Raw genomic sequence first — 12,327 nt, 5'->3', positions numbered from 1 at the left:
CATAATTCATAGTAAAGTGGCTAAAGCAGTGCTCGGATACAATCCAAAAAACGATAGAATGATCTCAATTCGAATTCAGGGCAAGCCATCTAACATCACAGCGATCCAAATATACGCCCCAACCACAGAGGCTGAAGAAGCTGAAGTAGAGCAGTTCTATGAGGATCTGCAGCACCTGCTGGACAACACGCCTAAAAGAGATGTTATTTTCATCACGGGAGTCTGGAATGCTAAGGTGGGCAGTCAAATGACACCTGGAATTACAGGTAAGCATGGCCTGGGAGAACAAAACAAAGCAGGACATAGGCTGATAGGATTTTGCCAAGACAACTCACTCTGCATAACAAACACTCTCTTCCAACAACCTAAGAGACGGCTTTATACATGGACTTCACCAGATGGACAACACCGAAATCAGATTGACTACATCCTTTGCAGCCAAAGGTGGCGGACATCTATACAGTCGGTAAAAACAAGACCTGGAGCTGACTGTAGTTCCGATCACGAACTTCTTCTTGCACAAATTAGGATCAGACTAAAGAGATTAGGGAAGACCCACAGATCAGCTAGATATGAGCTCACTAATATTCCTAAGGAATATGCAGTGGAGGTGAAGAATCGATTTAAGGGACTGGACTTAGTAGATAGGGTCCCGGAAAAACTATGGACAGAAGTCAGCAACATTGTTCAGGAGGCGGCAATGAAATACATCCCAAAGAAAGAGAAAACCAAGAAGGCAAAATGGCTGTCTGCTGAGACACTAGAAGTAGCCCAAGAAAGAAGGAAAGCAAAAGGCAACAGTGATAGGGGGAGATATGCCCAATTAAATGCAAAATTCCAGAGGTTAGCCAGAAGAGATAAGGAATTATTTTTAAACAAGCAATGCGCGGAAGTGGAAGAAGACAATAGAATAGGAAGGACAAGAGACCTCTTCCAGAAAATTAGAACCATCGGAGGTAAATTCCAGGCCAAAATGGGTATGATCTAAAACAAAGATGGCAAGGACCTAACAGAAGAAGAAGAGATCAAGAAAAGGTGGCAAGAATATACGGAAGACCTGTATAGGAAGGATAACAGTATCGGGGATAGCTTTGACGGTGTGGTCAGTGAGCTAGAGCCAGACATCCTGAAGAGTGAGGTTGAGTGGGCCTTAAGAAGCATTGCTAATAACAAGGCAGCAGGAGATGACGGCATCCCAGCTGAACTGTTCAAAATCTTGCAAGATGATGCTGTCGAGGTAATGCATGCTATATACCAGCAAATTTGGAAAACACAAGAATGGCCATCAGACTGGAAAAAATCAACTTATATCCCCATACCAAAAAAGGGAAACACTAAAGAATGTTCAAACTATCGAACAGTGGCACTCATTTCACATGCCAGTAAGGTAATGCTCAAGATCCTGCAAGGGAGACTTCAGCAGTTCATGGAGCGAGAATTGCCAGATGGACAAGCTGGGTTTAGAAAAGGCAGAGGAACTAGGGACCAAATTGCCAATATCCGCTGGATAATGGAAAAAGCCAGGGAGTTTCAGAAAAACATCTATTTCTGTTTTATTGACTATTCTAAAGCCTTTGACTGTGTGGACCATAACAAATTGTGGCAAGTTCTTAGTGGTATGGGAATACCAAGTCATCTTGTCTGCCTCCTGAAGAATCTGTATAACGACCAAGTAGCAACAGTAAGAACAGACCACGGAACAACGGACTGGTTTAAGATGGGAAAGGAGTACGGCAGGGCTGTCTACTCTCACCCTACCTATTCAACTTGTACGCAGAACACATCATGCGACATGCTGAGCTTGAGGAATCCAAGGCTGGAGTTAAAATCGCTGGAAGAAACATTAACAATCTCAGATATGCAGATGATACCACTTTGATGGCTGAAAGCGAAGAGGAACTGAGGAGCCTTATGACGAAGGTGAAAGAAGAAAGTGCAAAAGCTGGCTTGCAGCTAAACCTGAAAAAAACCAAGATTTTGGCAACCAGCTTGATGGACAACTGGCAAATAGAGGGAGAAAATGTAGAAGCAGTGAAAGACTTTGTATTTCTTGGTGCGAAGATTACTGCAGATGCCGACTGTAGTCAGGAAATCAGAAGACGCTTAATCCTTGGGAGAAGAGCAATGACAAATCTCGATAAAATAGTTAAGAGCAGAGACATCACACTGACCACAAAGGTCCGCATAGTTAAAGCAATGGTGTTCCCCGTAGTAACATATGGCTGTGAGAGCTGGACCATAAGGAAGGCTGAGCGAAGGAAGATGGATGCTTTGGAACTGTGGTGTTGGAGGAAAATTCTGGGAGTGCCTCGGACTGCCAGAAGATCAAACCAGTCCATCCTCCAGGAAATAAAGCCAGACTGCTCACTTGAGGGAATGATACTAAAGGCAAAACTGAAATACTTTAGCCACATAATGAGAAGACAGGACACCCTGGAGAAGGTGCTGATGCTAGGGAGAGTGGAGGGCAAAAGGAAGAGGGGCCGACCAAGGGCAAGGTGGATGAATGATATTCTGGAGGTGACGGACTCATCCCTGGGGGAGCTGGGGGTGGCGACGACCGACAGGAAGCTCTGGCGTGGGCTGGTCCACGAAGTCACGAAGAGTCGGAAGCGACTAAACGATTAAACAACAACATCTTGTCTGTTAACTTGCCAATATGGTCAGGGCTTAAGCCAAAGTTATTTGCAGTTTCTGACCCCAACCAACCCATTTAATTAACGTTTTACAAAAGTGGTTTCGGTGAATTCCAATTATGGGCAAATTAAAAACCCTCCACTTAATTCCAGGAGGCTTCGCCCCTTCCCCTTTCCTCATCTTGATTTGTTAATTAACTTCAGGCTGGATACTATATTCCCATTGGTTGAAGGACAGCTGATTTCCCGCCCTCGAATGGAGTTGGGGAGGGCCGCTTTTCCGTCCTGCCCTGTGATTGGGCGGGACGTCCAACAGCAGGAACTATCCGGCCCACAGATTTAGAAAATTAAACGGGCTCCTCCCTTGCTGGGATATGGATGCCAAGTTTACAGTGGAAGCCATTGTTTTGTTTTTTTCCCTAGGGAATAGAAGCGAGAGCCTCCATATGTGTAAAGAGGTTAGGCGAGAGTTGCAATACTTTTCAGAAAGAATACTCTTGGCTCTAGCCGCCTGTGCAGCGAAGAGGATTTTTAAAATTACTTTTAAAGAGTACCCGTTTATTTTCACTGCAGAGGTAGTTGAATATAATAGCAGGCGCCCTTTTTTAAAAACAAATACTAAGATTCTTTAATTTAGGACTCGCATGAGTTGGAAAATAGGGCGATTTTTGAGAAAGCACGTTTTCTGAAAAATCGCGTGTACAATATTTTCGTGTGTCTCTATCTTTTTCGTAAGTCTATAGTCCACAACGTCCCTACAGGCCCCCTTATCGCATTCACCCGGAGGTCGCCTCAATTGTTCCCTCCCATTGGCTGGTTGCTCGGGGCCACGCCCCTCCGCCCTTGCATCCCGATTGGCCAGGGCGAGTATCGGACTCTCCCATCCTCAGCGTCCCCACCGTAGAGTTCTCTAAGTGCTGCTCCAGGGTCATGGAAGGGGTGTAGTGAATGCCCCTACGCAGAGTCGGTTACCCGGCTTCCTGGGGACTTGAATGTCTGCCTTCCTGCTCCGAAGAAGCAAAAGACACGGCGAGCTTGGCGGGTGGACGGACGGGGTTATTTCTGGCGTTCCCGCGCTGAGGGCTCAGGTGAGTCAAGGGGCGGTGGTGGTGCTGCCAGGACCCGTTTCGCGGTGGGCGAGGGGGAGGGGGCGGAGCCTCGCGGAAGCCGGAGGGAGGGGGATCGGAGGCAGGGGGAGCCAAGATGGCGGCGGCGGCGGAGGAGGAGGTCTCGCTGCTGCTGCCGCCGCCACCGCGGAGTCGCGGGATGAGGTGAGGCGCGGCGCGGCGCGGCTCCCTCCGGGGCGGGGCACTTCCGGCCTCGCGCGGGGCCGGGGAGGGAGCCGGGGCGGAAGAGCGGGCGGCGAAGCCGGGGCGGGGGGGCGGTGATCTGACAGATCGGGGCGGCGGGAGGGCGGCGGGCGGGCCGGCCGCTCGAGGCGCCCCGGCGAGCCCTGCGGAGGCGCCGGGCTCCGGCTCCCGCCGCTGCCCCGCCAGCGTGGTTCTCTCCACGTGCGCCGGGATCACACCTCCCATCGTCCCCTGCCCCTCCGTCCAGCCCGGTGCTCTCCGCTTTCGTTAGCGCCGCTTCACCCGCCGAGCATCCAGCGCCGTCCGGCCGTTCCCGGACAGCAGGACTCCCCCGCCCTGGGCTCTGCTCCTGCGTTGGTGTAGCAGTTCCCATCATCCCCAGCGTCGCAGCCCCGCTCCCCTGCCCGATTCCCCCGCTGCTTCAGTGGCTGTCGCTACGGGGCCACGCCATTCCTGGGCCGCCCACGCGCGTCGGGGTGCCAGGTCCCATCGTCCCCAACCCCCGCTCCTACCTTCTCCTTGGGTAGTTTGGAGACAGCCCCCATCGTCCCCGCCAGCGTGCTTTCCAGCCCTGTGCCCTCCGCGGGTGGGACACTCCTCCACCCCCAAACCCCCATCCCCGCCTGAACACGTCACCAGCTACGGCTCCCATCATCCCCGGCCAGCCGCGTTCTCCAGCCTGTGGTATCAGATGGCAGCCCCGGCGTCTGCTCCTGGCACCCGCTCTCTTGTGCGTCTGCGCTGCACAGCCTCAGCCTGCCTTGCCCATCGGCCGTGCTTGCTGGGGATGATGGAGCTTAGAGTCTTAACGGCAAGTGTTTAGATCAGCTAATGCTGGCTGGGGAATTCTGGGAGTTGAAGCCCATACATCTTCAAGTAGCAAAGGTTGAGAAGCACTGGTTTAGACTGACAGGCTGAATTAGATTTGCCGAAGGAGGAGTGAATATTGCAATGGGCTGGTCTAGGCGCAGGGGGATCTGAGCTTTATTCCCCCTTTAGCCTCAGCAGCTCCCTGGGGGACTTTGGGCCAGCCCCTCCCTCTCAGCTCGAGGGTCAGCGAGGGGTAGTGGGGAAGGTGCTGTACTGGGAGGGGAAGAGCTTCAAGTCCCTCTCAACCACGGAGGGGTCCAGAATCTGCCCCACAGGGTTCATGGGGAGGGAAACAGGCAGAGGGGGTGCTGCATATACCGCTTGGAATGAAAAAGCAGGATATAAATCCAGCAAGCAAAGTGGGAAAGCAGAAGATGGGGAATGAGCTGATTCTTGGGAACCAAAAGAGGAGGGGGAGTCATGCACTGATGGGGGAAAGGATTCCTTTCTTGTCTTTTTTTTAAGTGTATGTACCACTTCTTTTACATTTCTCTTTTTCCTGCTCTTTCCAAGAGGCTCAAGGCAGCCCGCGTTCCCTCCCTGCCTTCTCCTTCCATGTCCCATTCAAGCTCACGAGGGTTAGGAAAGCTGAGCTCTGCTCGCCAGGGGAATGCTGAAGATGGGGCAGATTTGGAGGTGGGGATGGCCGGCCAAGGTCGTGAATGAAGGCTGGGGGAGAAGAGCAGGCGTGTGGGCGGGGTGGAAGGCCAGGAGACAGTAGACTTGTCGGAGGTTGTGTAACTCCAGGAGAAGTGGATTCCTTCCAGTGGAAGTGGTGGATTAGGGCTCAGAGAGGACAAATACATGATGGGGAACTGTGCTGCTTTATTCCTGAAATCCCACTGAACACTTGCTAACGGGGTGTTGGGATAAGAAGCTTCTCAGAGGGGCGCTACGAAGATGGACCCCTTCTTCCCCTTGGGCCCCAGAGGTGCAGCAGTGCTTATGGGTGCCAGCATCTTAAGAGTGCTCCTGCGTTGCTTATGTGCTTGGAGGAAGGGAGAAAATTGAGGATGTGTCATCAGGAATGTTCTGTGTTTCGAGGGAGCACATGAAACAACTCTTATTTATGTAGGTTGCATTTGGGGTACGTATATTCTAAGCCAGCCTTTCTCAACCTTTTAACCCTGGAGGAACCCTTGAAATATTGTTCAGGCCTCGGGGAACCCCTGCACATCCAGGCTCAAATAGAGGCCAGAAGTTACAAAGTTAGTACATTCTTCTCATGGGTAGGCCCCTATAGATGCAATAATGGTGTTCTTTAACTGAAAATAAAGAATGAAACTTACCTCTTGAATGTGAAGTTGCCCGAATTGGAAATAATGTTTTAAATAAATCATGATCTCCCAGGGAGCCCTTAGTGACCTCTCGCAGAACCCTAGGGGTCCATGGAACCCTGGTTGAGAAACCCTGGTCTAAGCTGACCAACATCTGGAGGACCCCATGTTGAGGAAGCTTATTCTAGTCTGGTTGGGCTTAAACAGCATGAAAGGAAGGAGTGCAGCCGAACGCTGGGCAGATGTCCTTTCTTGTGGCTCATGGGGGAAGGCATTTTTTAAAAATTGAAATATTTTTTTCAATCTTCAGGGCACACAGCGGGTCAGGTGGTGATACCAGGATGTTGCTGGTGGGCTAGAGCCAGGATTTCCAACCCATTTTTTTTTTCACTCTAAGATGTGAATGTAATTTAATGCTTGTTACGGGGTCCATCCCATGCTCACTGGCCCCCTTTTCCTTGATTTTTAAGCCAAACATCAGTGAAAAATTGCACTGCTGTTACAGAAAGAGAGGCTGGGCTATAAAGCAGTGAACATTTTCCTCTGCCGCAGCCAGGCTGTGGCTGTGTTTATAGAGCACCTAGGGCAGAATTAAAGCCTTTTAGGTGGGTGGGAGTCAATTGTGTCTGATTAGGGCAGCAACAGTTTGTGCTTTAATTGGAATGCTTGGACTGCTGCATGGTAAAATGCTGGGCCTGGACTGACCCATGTGTAACATTAACTTTCAGAGTGGGGCAGCCTCCAAATAGGATTGCCAGAGTTGAGATAGGAGATATAATTCAATCCTAGCCAGGGTGCAGTTGAGAGTGATGGGGGTTATAATCCAGTACATATGAAAGGCACTAGGTTGGGGTGGGGGAAACTGGTTTAGCGCTTGGCACTATTACACAGAAGAGGCAACATTACATATAGTCTGTAAATAAGATCCAGAGCAGGCCACGATGCCTGGGAGGGACAGGAAAGAGATGGGCGGGGTCCGACAAGGGGAAGCCCCAGGCACCCATCTTCCTCGACTTTATGGGCTTACCATGTACGTGTCTGGAGGCGGCCTCGGTTCTTTGAACCTTGCAAGTCCTCCCGAATGGTCGCTCGGAAAGCACACTCCTTCCCCGTTGTTGGGTAGCTGGCTGCCCACATCAAAGTGCCCGTATTGCCGGAGCTGAATTCGCTTCTTCACGAGCGGCTTTTGTAAGCACTCGGCCTCTTCCAGGTTGAGTAACCCTGGCGTTAGTGAAGCCGGTTTTGTTGTCAGACTGTGCTGGGATGACGCCTTGTCTGTAAGGAAGCCGCTGCCCCCCTCCCCAGTTGTGGCTGCTGATAAACGTCTCACGCGTGTTTGAGGAAAATTACGGTCTGCCTGCCCGTATCTTATTTATCTAGGAAAAAAATAGCTTTTTGCTCTATATCTATTATTGTCTCTTAAGTTTCAGTGATTCACAAATCTCTTCTTGCTTTGGTAAATTTGATCTTCGTATCAGCATTTGAGAGTACAAGTTATGTTTTATTAACCTGAGCCAGTGCAACTTGGTGGTGAGAGGCAAATTTGGTTTGGAGCACAGAACTCTGCTTTGGAGTCCCAGGTCCAGCCCTGCCCTGTGCAGTTAAAAATCAGTTTATCATTGATGGGGAGGCCTTTGCTGGAAAACTGGTAGAAAACAAAGCTTTAAATGTATCCTTTTTTCTTAGGTGGCTTTAGAGACACTGCAAGCGTCTGGCCTCAGCCTTGCAGTCTGCAAAATGGGGATAATGCTAACCTCCCATGTTGTTGTGAAATTTTTTAGGATAAACTGCTTTGAGACGCCTGTGTGGGTACATATATGTGGATATCTTGAAATTGCACCTGTCATTATTTTAAGTACAGCTGGCAAATTGTTGTGGAGTTTGTTCAAATGATGTAGATGAAGCCTTGTGGAGTCTTTGAAAAGTTTGGGGTTATTGTCAGTAATCTCTATTCTAGTGTATGCTGAGCATGCTTTGGCTTTATGTTCTCTTTGCAGACACTGTTGTGAATGAACTTGAGGGAAAAGAACCGTTCTCTAAAAGCCTGAAAAAGTTGAAAAATACGCAAATACACTTTCTAACCAAATTTATTGTTTTTGCTATCTTAATAACATAAAATGCATAGCATGTATAGCTGTCCTGCTCAACATACAGAAGAATATATGAAATATTTTTATGCCAGCCTTTTTCAAGGTGGCTTATGAAAATGACTTCATTTATTATTTATTTTCTATCCCGCCTTTATTATTTTTATAAATAACTCAAGGCAGCGAACATGCCTAATACTCCTTCCTCCTCCTATTTTCCCCACCACAACAACCACCCTGTGAGGTGGGCTGGGCTGAGAGAGAGGGACTGGCCCAAGGTCTCCCAGCCGGCTTTCGTGCCTCAGGCGGGACTAGAACTCACAGTCTCCTGGTTTCTAGCCTGTTGCCTTAACCACTAGACTAAACTGGCTCTCTTTACATGGAAGCGCTGAGCAATTTTTGGTCAGCAGACTTTTAAGGATATGATCAGCCTCAAAAGTATGAATGTGAAGCAAATCTATTGCAAATATATACAGTAGTAGTGAGACCATTTCAAAGCTGTACTCTCGTTGCTAAGCAGTCGCACCTTTCTTTTCGCTGTCTGGGAAATAGGAAGTAATTAGGGACCACAAATTTAGTAAATGCCATGTTAAGGCAGTCCATTTATTTATTGGTTGGTTGTACGCTGCCTCTATCAAGAAGAGACCTAAGTTTAAGACCCCAAAATAGCATGCAGAGGTTCAACTTTGCTGGAGTTCTTTATCAGATAGTCAGAGCCAAATACTGGGATAAAAAAAATAGTAATAATACAAATAAAGAAGGGTGTGGAACAAGAGAATGGAGCTGACAATCCAGCCATGAGGCTGCATTTAGTTACAGTTCTAATGAAATGTAGGACTGGGCTGCAGACATTTGAACTGGTCTCCGTTCCACGGTTTCAGATTGCACCCTGGGCTCTCCCTGCCCCCTCCCAGATCTGCTGAGACAAGGAAGGCAATTAATAATGGCTGCTCCCTCGTTTCTGAGAATTAATCAGAATCGAACTCCTACGTGGAGCTGCCTCTAATCTTTGGCCAAGCTCACCTTGTTTCCCTTGCAGGATGCAAAACGCGAGGACGGAAGCCAAACCACGGGAGCGTTGCTTTGCATATTCAGGTGTAAGTCCTTGCAAGTTCTGTTACTTTCAGATAAGTAGGACGCTGAATCCCTATTTAAATAGCCCTTCATGCTGACGGCAAACATCTTCTGATGCTGTTGAAACAGCAAAAAGAATAAACTCGTCAGGGGGGCTTTATCATTCCCTCGTTCTCTATAGCAGTGTTTCTCAACCTTGGCAACTTTAAGATGGGTGGACTTCACCTCCCAGAATTCACCAGCCAGCATGCTGTTTCATCATCTCCAACCTGTACACTGGATTTTTGATTCTTTAATTTATATGCTTATTGATGTCAATTAAGAAGGTAGCTGTCTGGAGAAGGAGAAGCCAGTTCCCTCCCTCAAAGAGGCAATTCTTTCGTTCAATAATCGCGGAGCCTCTTGAAAAACAATTGGTGCCGGCACCATAACTGTGTCTTTTTCAGAAGCATCCCTGAAAGGAAAGACCTTGGGCCAGTCCCTCTCTCTCAGAACCAACTCAACTCACAGGGTTGTTGTTGAGGGGAAAATAGGAGGAGGAAGGAGCATTGGGTATGTCCGCCGCCCTGAGCTATTTATAAAAATAATAAAGGCAGGATGTAAATAAAAATAAACAAACAAACACGGAAGTAAAACCTCAAGTTGCTGTCACGTGATGTCTTGTTTAATGACTGCTGCGATTCGCTTAACAACCGAACGGGAAGTGACGTAAGTCCGTTGCAGTCATGCGATTTTCCGCTTAGTGACTGCAGTGCTTAGCAGTGGAGTTGCCAGTCCCAGTTGTATTTATTTTTTGTACTGCATTTATTAAGCAAGGACCGCCTGTATTTATTTATTTGTATGTACAAATATGAGCCTCTTGTTCAATAGATTCTAGGTGGCTTAGGTTAAACAAGCATTGCTTATAAACGTTCTTGAGCAAGCTCCCAGCATTTCTGGTTAAAAGATATTTGAAATGATGCTCTGGTACGGGACGTTAGTAAGACCTTGTGCAAGATATCTTCCTGTATTCTTATTAGTTTAAACGAACCATTTATGGATTCTCCAGTACTGTGGCGGCGTAGCATGGGAAGATGAGAGGAGCCATAAAATCTAGAAAATGAGGTAGAAGGCTTGTCATGCGTCAGTGCTGATGTTATAAGTGCTGTTCAGTAGCTCTTGTGACCTTTTTACAACTCTACACAGTGGAACTGCGACTTTGAGGAAGAATTGCCTTAGAGCAGTGTTTTTTTCAACCGTGGCAGCTGTAAGGTGTGTGGACTTCAACTCCCAGAATTCCCCCGCCAGCCTTGCTGGGAGTTGAAGTCCACGCATCTTAAAGTTGCCAAGTTTGAAAAACACTGCCTTAGAGTGTCAAAAGGCTCCTGTTCCAGCCGGGCTAGAAACTCCAGCATAGGAACTGGGGCCGTTAGTGACAGGTCCCCCACTCATTATTCAGTATAGTTCTGGCAGGGGTGAGTCCCTGTCTGGGGAGACTGGTCACCCTGCAAATGCTCATGGCTGAGGGGTCCTTTAACCAGGAACTTCATGGTTGTAATTCATGGTCCATTACACCCCGCCAGCTGCCATCTTCTCTCCCACCCTGATTCAGTTCTCAAGAGAGCCAGGTACTGCTTGTTCCTTGGCGCTCTCCCCCCTTGCAAGACCACCGCCAACTTTCCCGACCCCGATGATTTGCAAAGGCGGGTTAGCATGGCCCATTGTCCCGGCCCATGGAAAGTACCCAGGTAGTTGCAAATCTGGTTTAAGAATTGTGTTCTAACCTGAGGACAGGCTGCTTTGTTTACTAAAGGAGCCCTTGAAAGCGTGTTTGAGAGGGAAACTCACCTCAACATAGCGTTTTTGTGATGTTGCTGGTTGGAATGGGGAAGCCAGAAGCTCAGCCCAGCCCAGCCCAGCCCAGCCGAAGGATAAGGTCTCATTTCCACTGTCCTGGCACTGAGGACCAAGGAGGGGAAATACAGGTGTGGATAATCCACCCCAATCTGCTGCTTTTAAATTACACCTGGGTATAGTTTGCACCACTCCCAAGGGTGCCCTATAAAAAAGACTGCTGGCTGTTTCTGGCCTTACAGGCAATCGAACGTCTTCAGATCTTCCAGGCAAGCAAGTGGTAGGGGACTTTGGGGAGACAGCTTTTGCTCTGTCTCTACCCAAAGACCTGGGAAGAAAAAATTCCCCTTGCTAGCCCTCCAATAATTGTTGGGGTGGCGGGCACAAGCTGTGCTCTTCTGAATTCTGTTCTAGTAGCTGCATTTCAAAAAAAGTTTCAGTTAAAACGAATTCAAATGTGGTTTTTGTGGGAATCTCCCCCCTTTCTTTGTCCTGGCCCAGACCATTCCAGGAGAGTGCCCTTGCAGGTCTGACTTCGCAAGAAGCTGGGTGCCCCTGCTTTACAGCTCTGCCTGCCAAAGGAGGGAGTGCTCCTCCAGATCAGCGTTCTTCAAACTTGTCAACTTTGAAGATGCGTGGACTTCACCTCCCAGAGTTCCCCAGCCAGCAGAAGTTGACAGATAGATAACACTGATCTGGATAGATTGACCTGTTCTAAAGGAGTTTTCTGGGTTCCTGGGGCGGCTTAAGGCAAACTACTGTACATCTGTGCTGTCTAAAGCAGTGTTTCTCAACCTTGGCCACTTTAAGACCTGGGGACTTCAACTCCCAGAATTCTGGGAGTTGAAGTCCCCAGGTCTTAAAGTGGCCGTGGTTGAGAAACACTGATCTAAAAAGTCTTTGAACTTTGGCAGCCTGTACCGATAAAAGCTCCTGGTCAGTTTTGCTTTTCATTGCTCCAGAGGGCTCAGCTAAGTCGGGGTCCCCTTTGAATCTCATTGAGCCCATGTCCGTCACTCTACAAGAGGAGGCCTGGTGGATCTGCCCCTCTTCTCCCCCCACCCCCCAGCACAACCAGGCTGACTTGGAGCTCAGTTCCTGGTGAAGAGTGACAGTCGCAAACAGCTGTTTGTGGCAGCAGAGGGAGATTTGTGTTCTGGGAGGTTGCTGTCGACCTCAGTTGAAACGCTCTCAAATGCAAGCAGTGCTATTTTTGAAATACATGGCTGGTTGGGTCAAG

General features: G+C 48.7%; 1 protein-coding gene across 1 annotated transcript in view; it reads left to right on the top strand.

Moving 5' to 3' along the window:
- The first annotated feature begins 3,827 nt into the window (after positions 1-3,827).
- The window catches only part of NCOR1 (nuclear receptor corepressor 1), a 116,387-nt gene continuing 107,887 nt past the window's right edge, over positions 3,828-12,327 (top strand). The window contains exon 1 of the mRNA XM_063295684.1: positions 3,828-3,907. The gene's annotated coding sequence lies outside the window, so the exon portion shown is untranslated. The remainder of the gene's footprint in view (positions 3,908-12,327) is intronic.

Source organism: Candoia aspera, chromosome 1 (genome assembly GCF_035149785.1).
Source record: "Candoia aspera isolate rCanAsp1 chromosome 1, rCanAsp1.hap2, whole genome shotgun sequence".
NCBI classification, from domain to species: Eukaryota; Metazoa; Chordata; class Lepidosauria; order Squamata; family Boidae; genus Candoia; species Candoia aspera.
The sequence above is the reverse complement of the archived record's forward strand: the minus strand, read 5'-3'. Positions and strand labels throughout refer to the sequence as shown.